Source organism: Tamandua tetradactyla, chromosome 1 (genome assembly GCF_023851605.1).
Source record: "Tamandua tetradactyla isolate mTamTet1 chromosome 1, mTamTet1.pri, whole genome shotgun sequence".
In the NCBI taxonomy this organism is placed as follows: domain Eukaryota; kingdom Metazoa; phylum Chordata; class Mammalia; order Pilosa; family Myrmecophagidae; genus Tamandua; species Tamandua tetradactyla.
The window spans coordinates 171,071,269-171,091,706 of record NC_135327.1 but is presented as its reverse complement, the minus strand read 5'-3'; the positions used below and the strand labels follow the sequence as shown (position 1 = coordinate 171,091,706).

The 20,438-nt window shown below is 40.3% G+C and overlaps 1 pseudogene; it reads right to left on the bottom strand.

Moving 5' to 3' along the window:
- Window positions 1-2,814: 2,814 nt before the first annotated feature.
- LOC143687273 (ELL-associated factor 1 pseudogene) lies at window positions 2,815-4,222 on the bottom strand (annotated as a pseudogene).
- Window positions 4,223-20,438: the final 16,216 nt, after the last annotated feature.

The following is a 20,438-nucleotide window of genomic DNA, read 5'->3' as shown; positions in this document are numbered from 1 at the left end:
ATTAAAGAGCTATTGAATAGAAAGCTTAGATTGAAACTAAACATACACTCAGGTTTATTTTCCCTTGAATTTTTTTTTTTCTTACATGGGCAGGCACCGGGAATTGAACCCCAGTCCTCTGGCACGGCAGGCAAGCATTCTTGCCTGCTGAGCCACCGTGGCCCACCATTCCCTTGAATTTTGACTGCAGTGGATCACTGTCCCTTTAGCTCTCTAAAGATCTAGAACATTTTTATTCAATCTAGAGGCATTTTATTTTATACTCTTATGGGGCCCAGTCCATTAGGCCAAGGGTAATTTGTGTGTGAACTGTAAATTTATGACTGGGCTACGTATATTCCTTATTCATTGTCAATTTAATACCTATGTTTACCTAATAGCAATAAACAAAGCAGTTTTCACTTGAAAAGTATTTTTCTGTATTTGTTGCAAAATTGAAATGTCTTCATTAAAAACAAAACAAACAAAAAAAATCGGGAATCTCAGCATGGATAGTTTTCAGCTATCTCAGTGCCTGGAATGTTTTCTCTGTGCCTAACCTCCGGCCTCCACTAGCTGGTATTCAGTCCCTTCCCCTGCCAGGCTTTACGTGTCTGAATGTCTGTTCCTGTAGATGCCCAAGGGAACAGAGTGAGAATGATAATCCCTGCTTTCAAGAAGTTCACAGCAACCAAAGTGCAAGCAAGAGGAAGCTCAGTACATACACAGGCACTCCATATGGATTGAAACAAACAGAGGTAGGGCCCCTGAAAGTGGCACCTGTGGAGTCTTGGGAGTGGAGTTTAGGGGGAAGAGGAGGAGGCCCTGATTCTGAGGAGGTAGAGGCAGAAAGAACAAGAAGTCCAATTTGGCTGGCACAAGGGTACTTGTGAGAAGTAGTCTATGAGAACAAATGATCAATTTCCAAGAAGAAAGGAATCCTTACTCTGGTGGGTAAAGCTGGGGGGATGGTGGAAAAGAGTATCACTAAAGGATTTGTGCAGAGACCAAAACTGAAGCTGTATAGAGATTAACTTTGCAGTCACGTAGGAAAAGGAGGTCTGAAGCTTGGAGAACTTGACTCACCAAGTCCAGTGCTATATGCAGGCACTTCCTATACAAAAAACTTTCTTGACCCAACATGCTAAATCCACAGGTCTCTTTACGTAAATGAAGACTTTGGGAGAAAAAAGTCAAAAAAATAAAATAATGTAATGGATATGTTTAGTTCAAGTTAATAATTTGAACAAGTTAAGAACAGTGAACAATTCCCGCATCCAGTAACAAATCAATTCTCCCAATCATGAATTCACATTCCCTGATTTGTCATCATCACCAAGGAATTCTAAATCAACTGTTAATTCAATATATAAAAGTTCCTAATTGGAACCTCACGATGGGCTAAGAATCCAACACAGGGAACTTTGCCCTGTCCTCTGCTTGAGTAGAGTGGTGTGAGCGTGCTGCTGGACGACGGGTTCCCACATCCCGCCCACATCCCCGGCTCACCAGGATCACCATGTGGACGAAACAGAGTTGATTCTATATGGCCAGCTCTACCCATAGCCCCCAGTAAGGATCATCCAGAATGCTTCCCTCCACTGGGGGGCAGGGAGGAGCCATGTGTGTGGAGGGACCTGGGGAAAGAAAACCATTTTGATACTCATTGAACCAAAGAAGATGGAAATTTACCAGGGTACAGTCTTTCAGACCAATGAAATGGACTACTCCATACTATTTAAGAGTGAATTAAACACATTCACTCAATACGGAACATTTACTAGTGACCTGCAACAACAGATTTGTTCAGAAACTGTATACTGCAAAAAGCAGTTTTGTGACTTTCTTCTAGTTGTGTATAAAAATACAAATCAATCTGGAAGTCAGGTACAAAAAGCGGTACAAAAGCATGAATCTTATCAACAAATGTGCTAATTTCATACAGCACCATTCCTATCTAGAGTCCATGTTTTGGAAACTTACTGCTGGTTCACTTGTTTAGAGAGGTTCCTTCACTATACCTCTTTTCCACTCCCTGCCACACTCCCTGCCACCCCCACCCCCTGCTAAAATCCAATGAATGGAGAACCCTTAGAACGGAGCAATGCAGAACTAAAAGCCCAGATATAATCTAGTCACATGTGTCAGCACAGTGGCTACTGGTTTAATTTGCTCATCCAGCATCACGTGTTTAGGGACTGTCTGGATCTGAATTTGAGTTGGAAGCACCCAGTGTGTTTTGTCTTTTAGGATCCAGTAAAAACTCCAACGTACATTTAAAGTCCCATGTATCAGAATTTCTGGCTCCATCAAAGGAGATTCAAAGGCGAGAACAGTGGGTAAAGCCTGGCTGGGTCAGCAGGCTTGCCACAAACCAGCTTCCCCTTCCTTATTTACAAGGGAGTTGAACTAGCAGGGGGCTAGGTTCCCACGCTGCTTGCACTCTAGGACTCTGGCCTGAAGGGCAGTTTTCTACAGGCTTGTCAGGCTAGGACAGGCAAAACTTCCTTACCAGTTCGTATCAACAATTTAATGTGGTCTTAACATTCTTTTATGCTGTAGGTTGAGGTTTCCCTCCCTCTTCAACCGCTCAAAGACTGTTTCATTTCACTCATTCAGACTACTTGGCCAAACTGAGATTTAAAACTGAATCACCAGCTTGGTGAAGACATGGTCTTTGGGTAACCTAGACCAGCACACATTTGTTTGTTTTTTCATTAATGATGTCATCCAGATAAGACTATAGATCCATAGTCTTCTATAGATCCATTTAAACTTTGAAATATGAGATGGTTCAAAACGCACATGAGAAAACCACCCATCACCTCTCAGTTAAAGATTTGAATATCTGAGCTCTCCAGAGCCTCAAATTCCTAATACAGTCCCTGATCCGTAGCATTTTCCTCTTGATGATGGACTCCAGGCTCATGGAGCCTGTACTTGCAGAATATTTGTGCACCAAAAAGTAGATTCCAAAAGATCCAGCTCTAGTCATCACTGTCACTTCCAGAACTGCAAGTCATTTTGAGAACATTGATGAGCTGATTCTTCCCTGCAGCCGGCTGGCTCCGTTGGTGGCAGCAGACCTGTTGTGGTGGTGGAGGAGAGGCCAGGGCAGTGTCCTTACATCTGCTGCTGGAGCTGTCCTCATCGCTGCCCCAGGAGCTCCCAGAGTCTACGGAGCTGCTCCCACTGCAGCTGCTCATCTATTTGATAATGTCACCTTCACCTCCCTTTGGTTGTCATCCAGCTGAGGGTCAAGTGGTTATTTTTCAAAGGACAAATTTTGGGTCCAATTGGAGGCTTCGTTGGAGCTGTGAATGGCATAGTTGGTGGATGTGGTGGCAGCTGTGATAGCTGTGGGGGACGAGTGGACAGCTCTTCCCTTCGGGCCTGGATTTTCCTGCTCTGCTCAACTCTTGTTTTCTTGACCTGAATGCTGCTACTGAGCTTTTCCAGTACATGAAAACTAATGTCTTTTTGATACAATCATTTGTTCCCCTTGAACGGTCATTGGCAGTGTGTATCTGGGGATATTTGACAGCGTAATTGTGACTTCATCTCCTTTGTCAACCTGAGGCTCTCCTCTATAGAAGTGTCTTTAGATGCTGGTAAAATCATAAGGAATGGTGGGGAAGGAGGCCTGAGGTTGCTTCTCAAAGCTCTGCCTGAGCCGCCGGCATGCCCCTTGTGGTCCAGCAGTGGGTCCACAGTCACATCCATGGCCCCATGTGGGTGTCGCACCCGGCCCTGTTCTCCAGAAGCATCTTTAGCATCCATATTTCCACCACTGGTCTGATCATATTGGTTTAAGTATCCTCACAATGGTTTCCTCTCCCATGTTCCTTCTGAGTCCTCACAAGCAGAGTCATTAATATTCATATTTTTATTAACAATCTGTTCAAGACAAGCTTTTTATATCATGAGGCTAAAAATTCTTCCAGCATCTTTCCTGCCAAATTTCAAAGCCATTTTTACATTTTGTAATTATTTTTTAGAGCAGTATCCCACTTCCAGGTATCAAAATCTGTATGTGTTTGCTATTGCTGCTGTAACAAATTACCATGAACTTATGGCTCAAATCAATGCAAATTTATTACCTTATAGTTCTGTAGAACAGAAGTCCAAAATAGGTCTCACTGGACTAAAATCCAGGTGTTACCAGACTGCGTTCCATCTGGAGGCTCTAAGAATCTTTTTCTTTGGCTTTTCCAGCTTCTAGGCTGCCTGCATCCCTTGGCTTGTAGGCCCATTCCTCCATCTGCAAAGCCAGCAACATTGGGCTGAGTTCTTCTCAAACTGTCATCTCTGGTTCTCCCACATCTTCTGCTTTCCTCCTGTAATTATATTGGGCCTATACAGATAAAGGCAGTACATGATCCTGCATGAGAGCTAACAAGAGAGGAGATAAGGCTCAAAAGGACATTATTGGGATATAGGGAAAAAATGGGATATAGACTGTAAACTCTATCAATGTTAAATTTCTTATATTTGATAAACTACACTTAAGGTTGATACATAAGGAAATGACCTGTTCTTAGGAAATGTACATGGCAATATTAAGTGTTCAAGGAGCATTATGTATCCAACCTGCACTCATGTTAAAAAAATTATTAATAAATAGACAGACACAGAGATACATAAATGGATAGACAGATGGACTGAAAAACTGATAGATAAATAGAAAGACATGGAAAATGTGGCAAAATGTTAAACTTGGTGGATCTAAGTGTCTAGATGGATGGGAGTATTTGTGGGAGTTCTCTGGGTTTTAATTATTTGTTGTGACATTTGGAGTTCTCTGGGTTTTATATTACTTTTGTAACTGTATTGTAAGTTTGAAAGTATTTCAAAATAAAATGTTTAAAATTGAAATAAATATAAATCAATAAAAAAGAAAAGGTGTTTATTACATTTTGCACTCTAAAGTTTTATTTGCTTATTTTTACTAATACAATCATACAAAGCTCAATAACTGAGAATTTTCACTGTGTTTCTTTTCTGAGCCTTATTATTACTAATTTCCATAATTATTACTGAAAATAAATTTACCATATGATAGCTCTAAGTGTCAAATACATTGGGTATGCCACTAATCCCCAGAGACAAGAGAAATGATTGCATCCATGAGATAAGAATAGGTTGCCAGGACTTCCTGGAAGATGGCGGCTTAGTAAGACGCGCGGATCTTAGTTTCTTCTCCAGGACACCTACTAGGGGAGTAGAAATGATACAGAAAGCGCCCAAAGCCACAACAGAGATAAAAAAAGACAGCGTACCCCATCCTGGAACGGCTGGCTGGCTGAGAGAAGCAGCTCGGGTGAGATCGCCAAGGCGCGCGGGCCTTACCGGGTGGGGTGGCAAGCGGCCGGAGTTACTCCCTTCCCCCTTCCCGGGCCGGCTGGGAGAATTGGAGAGGTGGTCCCCTGAAACCAAGGCGACTGGCGCCCACACCACGCGCAGCCCCCGGACCAACTGAGAGAATTGGATCGGAAACCCCCAGGCCGCGGAGAACGGTGACGGGTGGGGGAGGCCCCTTCCAAACCCGTGACTCCCGGGGAACGTGCACTCTCTCGGGCGGGCCGCTGCCGCTGGCGCCCTCCCGCCACGCTTGTTGCCCAGGGCCGACTAGGAAATTCGGACGGGCTCTTTCCCTGGCTGCGGCGACCAGCAACCCTCCCTGCGTTCGGACCCCGTGCCGGCTCAAGCCGTTTCGGCTAGCGAACCCCCAGGACGGCGAGAGTTTTCCAAAGTTTAAGGTCCCACAGCACCTTTTACTGGTGGGACCCGCAGACAAACGGGTGCCACGAGCGCCACCTACTGGGCAGGATAAGAAAAACAGAACCCAGAGATTTCACAGAAAAATATTACAACCTTGCTGGGCCCAACACCAAGAGAAATCGGAATAAATGCCCAGACGCCAGCAGCAGAAGATAACTGTCCACGCTCAAAAGATTGAGAATATGGCTCAGTCAAAGGAACAAACCAATAGCTCAAATGAGACACAAGAGCTGAGACAACTAATGCTGAATATACGAACAGAAATGGAAAACCTCTTCAAAAATGAAATCGATAAATTGAGGGAGGACATGAAGAGGACATGGGCTGAACATAAAGAAGAAATAGAAAAACTGAAAAAACAAATCGCAGAACTTATGGAAGTGAAGGATAAAGTAGCAAACATAGAAAAAATAATGGATAGCTACAATGATAGATTTAAAGAGACAGAAGATAGAATTAGTGATTTGGAGGATGGAACATCTGAATTCCAAAAAGAAACAGAAACTATAGGGAAAAGAATGGAAAAATTTGAACAGGCTATCAGGGAACTCAAGGACAATATGAACCGCACAAATATACGTGTTGTGGGTGTCCCAGAAGGAGAAGAGAAGGGAAAAGGAGGAGAAAAACTAATGGAAGAAATTATCACTGAAAATTTCCCAACTCTTATGAAAGACCTAAAATTACAGATCCAAGAAGTGCAGCGCACCCCAAAGAGATTAGACCCAAATAGGCGTTCTCCAAGACACTTACTAGTTAGAATGTCAGAGGTCAAAGAGAAAGAGAAGATCTTGAAAGCAGCAAGAGAAAAACAATCCATTACATACAAGGGAAACCCAATAAGACTATGTGTAGATTTCTCAGCAGAAACCATGGAAGCTAGAAGACAGTGGGATGATATATTTAAAATACTAAAAGAGAAAAACTGCCAACCAAGACTCCTATATCCAGCAAAATTATCCTTCAAAAATGAGGGAGAAATTAAAACATTCTCAGACAAAAAGTCACTGAAAGAATTTGTGACCAAGAGACCAGCTCTGCAAGAAATACTAAAGGGAGCACTAGAGTCAGATACAAAAAGACAGAAGAGAGAGATATGGAAAAGAGTGTAGAAAGAAGGAAAATCAGATATGATATATATAATACAAAAGGCAAAATGTTAGAGGAAAATATTATCCAAACAGTAATAACACTAAATGTCAATGGACTGAACTCCCCAATCAAAAGACATAGATTGGCAGAATGGATTAAAAAACAGGATCCTTCGATATGCTGTCTACAGGAAACACATCTTAGACCCAAAGATAAACATAGGTTGAAAGTGAAAGGTTGGGAAAAGATATTTCATGCAAATAACAACCAGAAAAGAGCAGGAGTGGCTATACTAATATCCAACAAATTAGACTTCAAATGTAAAACAGTTAAAAGAGACAAAGAAGGACACTATATACTAATAAAAGGAACAATTAAACAAGAAGACATAACAATCATAAATATTTACGCACCGAATCAGAATGCCCCAAAATACGTGAGGAATATACTGCAAACACTGAAAAGGGAAATAGACTCATATACCATAATAGTTGGAGACTTCAACTCACCACTCTCATCAAGGGACAGAACATCTAGACAGAGGATCAACAAAGAAATAGAGAATCTGAATATTACTATAAATGAACTAGACTTAATAGACATTTATAGGACATTACATCCCACAACAGCAGGATACACCTTTTTCTCAAGTGCTCATGGATCATTCTCAAAGATAGACCATATGCTGGGTCACAAAGCAAGTCTCAACAAATTTAAAAAGATTGAAATCTTACACAACACTTTCTCGGACCATAAAGGAATGATGTTGGAAATCAATAATAGGCAGAGTGCCAGAAAATTCACAAATACGTGGAGGCTCAACAACACACTCCTAAACAACGACTGGGTCAAAGAAGAAATTGCAAGAGAAATTAGCAAATACCTCGAGGCGAATGAAAATGAAAACACAACATATCAAAACTTATGGGACGCAGCAAAGGCAGTGCTAAGAGGGAAATTTATTGCTCTAAATGCCTATATCAGAAAAGAAGAAAAGGCAAAAATTCAGGAATTAACTATCCATTTGGAAGAACTGGAGAAAGAACAGCAAGCTAACCCCAAAGCAAGCAAAAGGAAAGAAATAACAAAGATTAGAGCAGAAATAAATGAAATTGAAAACATGAAAACAATAGAGAAAATCAATAAGGCCAGAAGTTGGTTCTATGAGAAAATCAATAAGATTGATGGGCCCTTAGCAAGATTGACAAAAAGAAGAAGAGAGAGGATGCAAATAAATAAGATCAGAAATGGAAGAGGAGACATAACTACTGACCTCACAGAAATAAAGGAGGTAATAACAGGATACTATGAACAACTTTACGCTAATAAATACAACAATTTAGAGGAAATGGACGGGTTCCTGGAAAGACATGAACAACCAACTTTGACTCAAGAAGACATAGATGACCTCAACAAACCAATCACAAGTAAAGAAATTGAATTAGTCATTCAAAAGCTTCCTAAAAAGAAAAGTCCAGGACCAGATGGCTTCACATGTGAATTCTGAAAATGAAATTTTAACAGCAGATATTAAAAAATTCAATAGAAGATAAAACAATGAAATCTTTCTTTGAAGGTAAAACAAAAAGACAGAGATGGATGATGAATGAATGCAAAAGAAAAAAAAATCACCTCTCATCAAGGTATGTTTTCATGAAATTTTAGAGCACCAGAAATAAAGGGAAGATCCCATGTTAAGCAGAATAATTACCATCCCCTCACCCCCACCAAATTGTCTATGTCTTAATTGTGAATCTGTGAATATGTAGGTTATGTAGCAAAGGGCGATTAAGGTTGTAGATGGAAATAAGGTTGCTAATCCACTGACCTTTCGATAGGGAAATTATCCTGGATTATCCAGTTGGGTCCAATATAGCCACCAGGGTCCTTAAAAGTGGAAGTGGGAGGGAGAAGAGGGAGAACCAAAGAAATGGACGTACGAGAAGCCACATCAGGATGTGGCTGGCTTTGAAGATGACCATGAGCCAAGGAAAGCAAGTGACTACTAGAAGCTGGAAAAGACAAGAAAAGAGATTTTCCCTTAGAGCCTCCAGAAAGGTCAGCATCCTGCTGATGACAGTGAGATCTATGTTAGACTTCTAATCTACTGAAGTATAAGATAAATTCGTGTTGTTTTAAGTAACTATGTTTGTGGTAATTTGTTGCAATAGCAACAGAAAATTAATGCATAAAACTTCTGAGAGAAAAAAAGATCACATAGAAAGTTCAAGGAATTTGAATGATATCAAACTTTCACAAGACTGTCAATGAAAGCTAAAGCAAAGTGGAGCAAAGCCTTCAAATTTATGAGGAAAGATAATTTCTAATCTAGAATTATATTGTATACCCAGCTAAAGTATGCATTAGTGTGAGGGTGGAAAAAGACATTTTATTCTGCCAGATATAGAAAACTTTTGTACTGCACACCCTTTGTTTGTAAACTGCTGGAGGCTGTGTTCCAGTAAAATGCAGCCTAGAAAACAGGGGTTCTAACACAGGAGAGAAGTGAAGGAATTTTCAAGATGACTGTGGTATCAGACCTAAAACTAAAGTCCTATATTATCTGCTATCTTGACATCTGGGGAAAATTGGGAGGGCCTTGAATGGCTTAACTACATGATCCTTTCCCCACCCTGCTCCCATAGACAGATACCCTAGCCAAACCACCCTACTGATCATGGGAACCGGGTACAGTTCCTGCTTATCCTTGAGTAACAAGCTTCAGTTCCCTAACAAGCTTCAGTTCCCTTCCAGCCAATGGAATCATTCAATAAGCTGATCACATCCTGCCACAAGTACAAGGGGGCACCTCACCCTCTTAGTACTACAAAGCCTCCTTCCCACAGCCCCTGGTTGTTCACTTGGTTTGCCGAGTACAACCCCTGTGTGGCCCTGCGTGGTGTGGTGTCCTTATCCCTCCACCTATGAGTATATGTGACTAACAAATTATTGCCTATTTCATAGGTCCAGTGTCAGATGTCATGTTCGATCATCCCCATAAACCAGGGCAAGAATCCCTCTCCCCCCATGGGTGAAGGAGAGGCCATCAAAACAGTGACAATGAGGGAAAATCTGGGACAACAGATGAGAGAGTGACACATCCAGACCAGAGCAATTGGACAGAATTCCAGAAGGTATAACACCAGGGGAAAATAAAAAAGAACCAGTAGAGGAGGAGGAAGCATCTTCTACCACTTTTCTTTTTCTCCTTTGGGATACTAAATAGGAACTTTTATCTTTCCAAAAGTATTGAAGGAATAGCTGCAGGGAAGGAGATGAGACTTACTGATTGGTAATACTAGAGAAGGATCTCCCCATCTGAGGCATATCCCTTTCCTTTGGAAAGGCTTATCCTGTGGATTACACATTCCCTGCTACCAAATGGCCATCTACAAGAGGAGGCTCTGCCCTGCGCAGAAGCAGCTGGCAGGTCTAACTAGTAAGTATAAAATGGACAGTGAGGGGTAGGGACGGAGTGACAGTTTTAGGTACTATAAACTGTTTGGCTACAGATCTAAGTCTTGTTCTTTAGTCATCTGTATCTGTAATAATGATGAACTTTTATCTCTCTTTTTTTTAATTCTTGCATTGTCTCTGCTCTCAGACAGGAATTCTAAACACAACAAATTTTCTGATATGTTGGTATGAAAAAAATTGGTTTGAGAGATAACACAATCCCAATAAAAATTTCAATAGTCTTTTTCATAGAAATGGAAAAGCTAATCATCAAATTTATATAGAAGGGTAAGGGACTCTGAATAGCTAAAACACCTTGAAAACAAAGAACAGAGTTGGAGGATTCACCCTTTCCAATTTCAAAATTTATTACAAAGCTACAGTAATCAAAATGGTGTGGTACTGGCTGTGCTGGTTTGAAAGGATGTATGTCCTCTCGAAAAGCCATGTTTTAATCAAAACCCCATTTCGTAAAGGCAGAATAATCCCTATTCTATATTGTATGTTTGAATCTGTAATTAGATCGTGTCCCTGGAGATGCAACCCAATCAAGAGTGGCTGTTAAATTGGATTAGGCGATGACATGTCTCCACCCATTTGGGTGAGTCTTGAGAAGTTTCTGGAGTCCTATAAAAGGGGAAACATTTTGGAGAATGCAGGAGATTTGGAGAGAGCAGAGAATGCTGCAGTTCCACAAATCAGAGTCCACCAGTCAGCACTTTGGAAATGAAGAAGGAAAACACCTCCCGGGGATCTTCATGAAACAGAAAGCCAGGAGAGAAAGCTAGCAGATGACACCGTGTTTGCCATGTGCCCTTCCAGATGAGAGAGGAACCCTGACTGTGTTCACCATGTGCCTTTCCACTTGAAAGAGAAACCCTGAACTTCATCGGCCTTCTTCAACCAAGCTAGCAAACTAGAATACTGGCAAAAAGACAGAAATATAAACCAATGGAATAGAATTTAAAAAATGCAAAAAATAAACCCCCCTCTATGGCCAATTGATTTTGACAAGGGTGCCAAGTCCACTAAATGGAGAAAGAACAATTATGCTAGGAAAACTAGATATCCGCATGCAAAAGAATGAAAGTGGACTTCTGTCTCACATTATATGCAAAATTATCTCAAAAATGGGTCAACAACTTAATTACAGAGCTAAAACTATAAAACACAGAAGAAAACATGGGGACATATCTTCAGGATCTTCTATTAGGCAAAAAGTTCTTAGACTTTACACCAAAAGCATGAGCAACAAAAGAATAGATAGGTAAATTGAATTTCATCAAAATTTAAAAATTTTGTGCATCTATGGACATTATTTAAAAAGTGAAAAAAAAAGCTATAGAATGGGAGAAAATATTTGGAAACATATATCTGTTCAGTGTTTAATATCCAGTATATAGAAAGGACCCCTACAACTCAACAATAGAAAGACAAGCAACCCAATTTAAAAATGGCAGAGCACTTAAATAGACATTTCTCCAAAGAAGATACATAAATGGCTAATAAGCCCATGAAAAGAATGTGCCATTAGGGAAATGCACATCAAAACCACAGTGAGATACCTCCTCACACCCACTAGAATGGCTATTATTTGAAAAAAACAAAAACAGAAAATAAGATGGATACAAATAAATGGGAACTTTAGTACATTGTTGGTGGGAATGTAAAATGGTGCAGCTGCTGTGGAAAAGTTTGGCTCTTCCTCAGAAAATTAAATGTAGAATGACCATATGACCTGACAATCCCATTTCCAAATATATACCCAAAAGAACTGAACTTAAGTATTAGGACAGATATTTGTTCACCAGTGTTCATAACTGCATTATCCACAATAGTCAGAAAATAGAAGCAACACAAATGTCCATCAGCAAATGAACGGATAAATAAAATATGGTATACACATACAATTGAATGTTACTTGGCCTTAAGAAGGAATGGAGTCCTGATACATGCCAGTACATGGATGAATCTTGAAAATATCATGTTCAGTGAAATAAGGGACAGATATTGGGTAACTGCACTTACATGAAATAGCTAGAATAGGAAAATGCATAGAGACAGAAAGTAGAGTACAGGAACACATGGATATAGAGTTTCTATTTGGAGAAATGGGAAAGTTCTGGCAATGGGTTGGTGGTAAGGATAGCTCAACACTGTGACTTGTTGGTATGCTTGGTAGTGGTTGAGATGGAAAGTCTATGTTGTGTATATGTTTCCATAATTTGAAAAAAAAAAAGTAACTAAAGAGAAAGTAACAATTAAATGCAATGCATGATCCTGGACTGGATCTAATAATGGAAGAGGAAAGGCCAAAATGGACGTTATTGGGACATATGAAAAGACTGTAAGACTTCTTCATATCAATGTTAAATTTCTTGAACTTGATAACTGTACTTAAGATGGATACATAAGTGAATATAGTAGCAATACGAAGTATACAAGGAAGTATCATATATTCAAGGAACATGATACATACACTTTACTCTCAAACTTTAGAAGATGATAGATATAGATGATGATATAGATAGGTAGATAGATAGATAGACGATAGGATGAAGTGGCAAATGTGGTAAAATGTTAAAATTGGTGCATCTGACTTAATAGGCTGAGCCCTCCAGATATTTGCCTCTCTAAGCCAACTTGGCAGGTGAAATCACTGCTCTCCTCCCTATATGAGACATATCTCCCAAGGGTATAAATTCCTGGCAACATGGGACCTGACTCCCAGGGATGAACTGGGATTCAGCATCATGGGAATGAGAGAGCCTTCTTAACCAAAAAGGGGAAGAGAGAAATGAGACAAAATAGGATTTCAAACAGATTCGAGAGGTTATTCTGGAGGTTATTTTTATAAATTATATAGATATCCATTTTTAATTTATGGTATATTGGAGTAGCCAGAGGGAAGTACCTGAAACTGTTGAAGTGTGTCCCAGTAGCCTTAATTCATGAAGAAGACTGTATAACTATACAGCTTTTACAATGTGACTGTGGGATTGTGAAACCTAGTGTCTGATGCTCCTTTTATTCAGGGTATGGATAGATGGGTAAAAAAAATTGTTAAAGGACAAAAAAATAAATGATCATAGAGGGAGATAAAGGGTAAAAATAGGGTAAGTTGAAATACTGTGGGTCAATGAGAGGGAGAGGTAAAGGGTATGGGATGTATGAGTGCTTTTCTTTTTATTTCTTCTTTTGGAGTGATGCAAATGTTCTAAAAATCATCATGGTGAAGTATACACAACTATGCGATGATATTGTGAGCCATTGATTATATAAGATCGTTGGACTCTATATGTGTGGATATTTTTCAATTTAAAAAAAAGGTGAAAAACAAAAATAGGCTGAGCCCTCAATCTTGGGGCTTGCTCCCATGAAACTTATTCCTGCAAAGGAAAAACTATGCCCACTTATAATTAAGCCTAAGAGTCACCCCCAGAGACCTCTTTTGTTGCTCAGATGTGGCCTCTCTCGCGAAGTCAACTCACTGCCCTCCTCTGTACATGGGACATGACTCCCAGAATGAGCCAAGACCTGGCATCATGGGATGTGAGAAAGCTTTCTTGACCAAAGCAGTAAGACAGCAATGAGACAAAATAAAGTTCCAGTGACTGAGAGATTTCAAGCAGAGTTGAAAGGTTAATCAGGAGGTTATTCTAATGAATTATATAAATATCCCTTTTAGTTTATGGTGTGTTGGAGTGGCTGGAGGGAAGTACCTGAAATTGTTGAGCTGTGTTCCAGTAGCCTTGATTCTTGAAGATGACTGTTTAAAGATATAACTTTTACAATGTGACTGTGTGATTGTGAAAACCTTGGTTTGATGCTCCTTTTATCCAGGGTATGTAAAGATGAGTAAAAAAGTAAGGATAAAAAAATAAATAAATAGGTTGCAAAAACTGAGGAACTGAGAAGCAGAGAACCAGAGATCACCCAGCTGATGCAGCCTAACATGGAAGCCCTGAGCCCACAGGAGTGCGTGGATGGGGAGACAGGGACTAGGAAGTAAGCCAGGCCACATTCCTTGAACACTCTACCCTCACCAGCACATCTCAGCAACCCACGACACACCCCACACCCCACATACCTGAACCCCATTACCCACCCCCACTTCCTGTGCTCCAAGCGCCCCTGCCCCTCCAAACTCTCATGCACATAACTGCCTCACAAACCCACCCCAAGTGCATGCATGCCTGCCCCAGCCCAACCCACCTCACCTGCACAAGCACAGTCTCACCCTGCCCCTCCCCAGCCCTACCTCCCAGTCCCTGCCCTGGCAAGCAGTCGCCAGCACATAAAGGCCTCCATACCCAGGCTACACCCATCTCCAGCGCATATAGTTGCACAGCTCCCCCCGCTCCCCACCCCGAGCTCTGTGTATGAATATGCCTGTTTATGGTACTCCCAGATCCGCGCATGCGCTGGTCTGAAATAGCACTGACCTGCGTATTCAGGCCACAGCCGCCAATGCCGACCCATTGTCTAAGCTCTGCGCATGCGTACAAAGGACCCCATGCCCTAGATCAACATATAACAGGGCTTTGCCCCCCAGACACATGCACCTGCACAGCCACATCCTCCCCTGCTGCTGGGCTCCCATGCTCACAGGCACCAGCATAGCACCCCCAAACTGCACTTGTATGTGTGCTGCAGCATCACCACACTGTTGGGCCCCACCCCGTGCCCTGCATCCAGCTCAACATCCATCCACCAAATACAAAGCTTTAGACTACCAAAGGAAATCAATTTTTAAAGTAAATCAATCAAGATATTTACATGCCACAAGACAGCAGAAGATCACTAAACATATTGTGATGCAAACAGATATAGCCCAGCCTAACAACCAAATTAAAACACCAGAGGAGACACAGACTATGGAAAAACTAATCAAAGATTCATATAACTCTACTAAATAAAATAAATGGGATGCCTAATGACATAAAGGAGATCAAGAAGACACTAGAAGAGCATAAAGAGGAATTTGAAAAAATAAATAGAAAAATAGCAGATATCACAGAGACTAAAGACACTGTAGACCAAATGAAAAATGCACTAGAGACACACAACAGCAGATTTGAAGAGTCCAAAGAAAGAATAAGTGAACTAGAGGACAGGACAATGATTTTGAACACTCAAAACAGCAAATGGCAAAAGAAGGTAGAAAAATATGAATTGGATCCCAGGGAAATGATGGACAAAACAAAGCACACAAATATAAGAATTATTGGTGTCCAAGAAGGAGAAGAGACAAGTAAAAGGCTGGGAACATTAGTTGAGGACATAATGGGGGGAAATTTCCCAACCCTTAAAGGACATAAATATACACATCAAAGCTCAACAAACTCCAAACAGAATAAATCCAAATGGGCCTTCCCCAAGACACATACTATTTAGTCTGTTAAACGTTGAAGAGAAGCAGAAAATCCTGAAAGTAGTAAGAAAGAGAAAAACAATCTACTACATACAAAGGAAATCACTTAAGACTGAATTCAGACTACTCAACTGGCACTATGGAGGTGAGAAGGAAGTGGTATGATATATTTAAGATCCTAAAAGAGAAAGACTTCCACCAAGAATTCTGTGCCCAGCCAAACTGTCTTTCAAAACTGAGGGAGAGGTTAAAATTTTCACAGACAAACAAATCCTGAAAGAATTTGTCAACACGAGACTGGGCCTACAAGAAAACTAAAGGGAGTTCTGTTGAGTCTGGAGGAGGGCACAGAATCAAAGCACCAGTAAGGATAATTTAAAGGATAAAAAGAGAAAAAGGGAAAAGAATAGATAGATCTGAAAAATAAGATCCAAGAGATAAGATGGTGGATTAAAGAAACACCTTCCTTATCCCTGTGTTTTAGAACCGCACCTACTCTTTGAGACCAAAGGAAGAAAGGTTTATTTTGTCTAGAACTTAACTTTTCTGTGGCACATAATCTAACTCAACCTGTCTGGATACCTCACTCGAAAAATTGAAACACAGAGAGCCCAGAATAAGAATGAGAGCCTTTAATCCTGTATAGCTTAATGTAATGCCTGGAAAAATCCTAGAATATATTAAGCAGGAAATAAAAAAGTATTGGCAAAGTCCCTGTAAGGATGAGATAAAAAATGTGGAACTGTTAAATTTTACCATCGGGGGATCCCCTGAAACTGTGTCAAACATTAGGGTCACCCAAATCAATAGGCCAAGCCCCTGATCTTGAGGCTTATTCTTGTGAAGCTTACATAGGTAGCAGAGAAGCTTAGCCTGCCTACAGGTATGCCTAGGAGTTACTTCTGGAGGACCTCTTCTGTTGCTCGGATGTGGCCTCATTCTAAGCCCAACTCTGCAAGTGAAATCATTTTACCCTTCCCTCTACGTGGGACATGACATCCAGAAGTGAAAATTTCCCTGGCAGTGTGGGAGATGACTCCCAGAGATGAGTCTGGCCCTGGTACACGTGAGATCAACAATTCCATCCTGACCAAAAAGGGGAAAAGAAGTGTAACTAATAAAGAATCAGTGGCTGGGAGAGTTCTGGAGGTCGCTCTTACACCAGCTTCAGTTAGATGTTGCTGCCTATCATTACTTGCCAAACCCCAACCAAAACCATTCCAGCTAATTCTAAAGAACACCTAGGGCAATATATAGGATTCTACAAAGGTTCCATGCACTAGGGTAACTTTCCAGAAACCTACAACCTCCAGATGGGTCCCTGGACCAGATAAGTCCTGAAACCTAGAGGGCCCAACCTCTCCAGAATATCAGCTAGTTCCATCTCCCTACCGCATATTATTGACAGCCCCTTCCAACATGAAAAAGTTAGAATGGCCACAGCTCAAATACTCCTTAAGAGAGGGATAGAAAGATCAAAGGTGATGGTGGAGCTATACAGAGAAGGTAGGGTTTAACAAATGAATATGATTGCTGAATCATTAAATTGATATATATTTTTTAGTTTCCAGTATCTTAGAATGGCTAGAAGTAAAAACCTAAAATTTTGTAATTGTAATCCATACCAAACTCTGAACTCTATTCTACCACTAATTGTGTTGTGCTTTGAAATTTCTTGTTTTTTTTTTGTATATATGTTATTTTTCACAAAAAAGAAAAAAACAGTCAATTGTGATGATAAAAATATATTTATTCCTTCTATTGTCCAATATTCTGGAGCAGCTAGAAGGAAAAAAAAATGAGAGGATGGTATGTAGCCCATGACAAACTCTGGGATTTATTCGGTAACTACATGTTGAAGAGTGCTTTGAAAACTATGGCTCATTTATTTCTTTGTTTGTATATATGTTATATTATACAATTTAAAAAGCTTTTAAAAATGTAAAAAATAAATAATAGGGGGGAGAAGGGGTTAATTAAATTGGGTAGATTGAAATACTGGTGGTCAGTGAGAGGGAGGGGTCGGGGTAGGGGATGCACGAGTTTCTCCTTTTTTCTTTTTATTTATTTTTCTGGAGTGAGGCAAATGTTCTAAAAATGATCATGGTGATGATTACACATGTGATGATATTGTGAGCCATTGATTGTATACTTTGAATGGACTCTATGGTGCATGAAGGTATCTCAATAAAAATATTTATTTAAAAAACTGCAGCTGGGCGGGCCACGGTGGCTCAGCAGGCAAGAATGCTTGCCTGCCATGCCAGATGACCCGAGTCCGATTCCCGGTGCCTGCCCATGTTAAAAAAAAAATGCATCTGAGCATCTGGAGGTAGTATGCTGGAGTTCTCTGTATAGGTTCTGAGTTATTTTTGCACTTTCCTATCAGTTTGAAACTATTTCAAAATACAAACATTAAGAAAAAAAATTGGATGGGAGACTATTGGAGGGTATAGTGCCTAGAAAATGAAGTAAATGAAAAACCAAGGCAAATATTAACTTTGTGGGTAGGGAGAATTGTATAAATAATTTAATTAAATCACAGCAAATTCATTGGCTCAATGTTCATTCATTCAATTAATAGTCATTGATGGCCTTCTATGTGCCAGGTACTTTCCTAGGTCTTGGGGAATACAGCAGTGAACAAATCCCTGCCCTCAATAAAATATTCCTTAAAAGTGAATGGAGCTGTAAGTCAATGAGCTTTCAAAATACATTTACAAAATGTTCTCATATTTTACTAGGAAACATAACTTTGCAATGCTGTTTTCATTTAAAATGCTTGGAAATATGTGCAGATATTATTATTACATGGTTTTTAAAACAGATTATGTTAATGTTAGTGTTAGGCTCAGGGTTAGGTTTAGGGTTAATGTTTAGGATTAATGTTAGGATAGCATATATAATCAGTATTTAAATCAATAATTATGTAATATAATGTTCAGTAGTGATAAGTCTGCTAAGAAACATAAAGCCAGTTGAGTGGATGGAGTGTGGTGGGTTGTTATTATAGACAGGATGATCAGGAAAGACCTCTCTGATAAGGTGATATTTGGGTAGATTCCTGGATGAAACTAGGAAGCAGGTCAGGCAAACATCAGAGAAGGGGGAATGTTCTGACCAAGGGGAGAGCAAAGACCCCAAGGCAGGAGGAGTGTGCTTGTTGTGTTGACACGTTTGAGGGACCAAGGAGGCCAGCATGGCTGGAGAGGATGCGCAATGGCGAAATGGCAGGAGGTTAGGTGGAAGAGCAAGCTGGCAGCTAGGCCCTATGGGACTTCATAGGACACTTGAAAGACTTGAATGATTCCTGATCTGAATATTGGAACTAAAACTTGTGATACGGGTGGTGTAGGGGTGGGTACAGTGAGTTAAATCCTCATCTCTTAAAATTTTTGGGGGGGAGAGGGTGTGCCTGGGCTGTGAATCCAACCCAGGTCCTCTTGCATGGCAGGTGAACATTCTACCACTGGACCACTTGTGCACCCCTTAAGTCCTCATATATTACAAAAGAAAGTAAAAAAATTACCAAACGAACCAAAACATTAACATGTGATCATTCCGTTCTACATATATAATGAGGAATTCACAATATACTTAGTTGCATATTCATCATTTCCTAGAACATTTGCATCAATTCAGAAAAAAAAACAAAAACAGAAAAAAGAAAAAGATTATACATACCATACCCCTTACCCCTCACTTTTGATCACTAGCATTTCAAATTAAATTTATTTTAACATTTGTTCCCATTATTTATTTTTATTCCATATGTTCTACTCGTCTGTTGACAAGGTAGATAAAAGCAGCATCAGACACAAGGTTTTCAGAATCACACACTCACATTGTGAAAGCTATATTATTATTCAATGATACAAACTTGTTTTGAAAACCTTGAATGGTCTTGGTTCCATACACTGGCGTAAGATTTTTTGCAAAAACTGCAATATTTCAGAGAACACTCACTTTAAATTAACTTAAACATAACACGAATGCAACCACAAACATAAACACAAATCAAAACCCCAAAATGACCAAAGCCAGCACAAATTCCAACCTCCAAACCCAGTCCCAAATTGAACCCCAAGCCTAACTTCAACCCAAACCCTCTCACTAAACCTAACCCTAAACTTAACCCTAAACCTAACCATAGCCCTAACCCTACCATCAACCTTAACCCTATGGCTAACCCAAACCCTAAAACCAACCCTAAATTTTACACCAACCCTACACCCAACCACAACCCTAAACCAAACCCTAACCACAACTCTAACCCTAACCCTAACCCTAACCCTAACCCTAAACCTAAACCTATCCCCAACCATCACCTTTGATCTTTCTCCCACTCTTTAGTGGTATTTGGGCTATGGTCATTCTAACTTTTTCATGTTGGAAGGGGCTGTTCATAATGTGGGATAGGGGGATGCAGCTCATTGATGTTCCGGAAAGGATGGCCCCTCTGCATTTTAGGACTCATCTAGTCCAGGGACCCATCGGGAGGTTGTAGGTGTCTGGAAAGTTACCCTAGTGCATGCAACCTTTGTAGAGTCTTATATAACACTCTAGATGTTCTTTAGGATTGACTAGAATGGTTATGTTTTTTGATAGGTAGCAATGTCTAACTGAAGCTTGCATAAGAGTAGCCTCCAGAGTAGCCGCTCAACTCTCTCAGCCATTGATACTTTATTTGTTACACTTCTAAGGCATTCTTGCTAATTTTCATAAGACTGTGGGCCCTGTTTTAGTTGGAGAAACT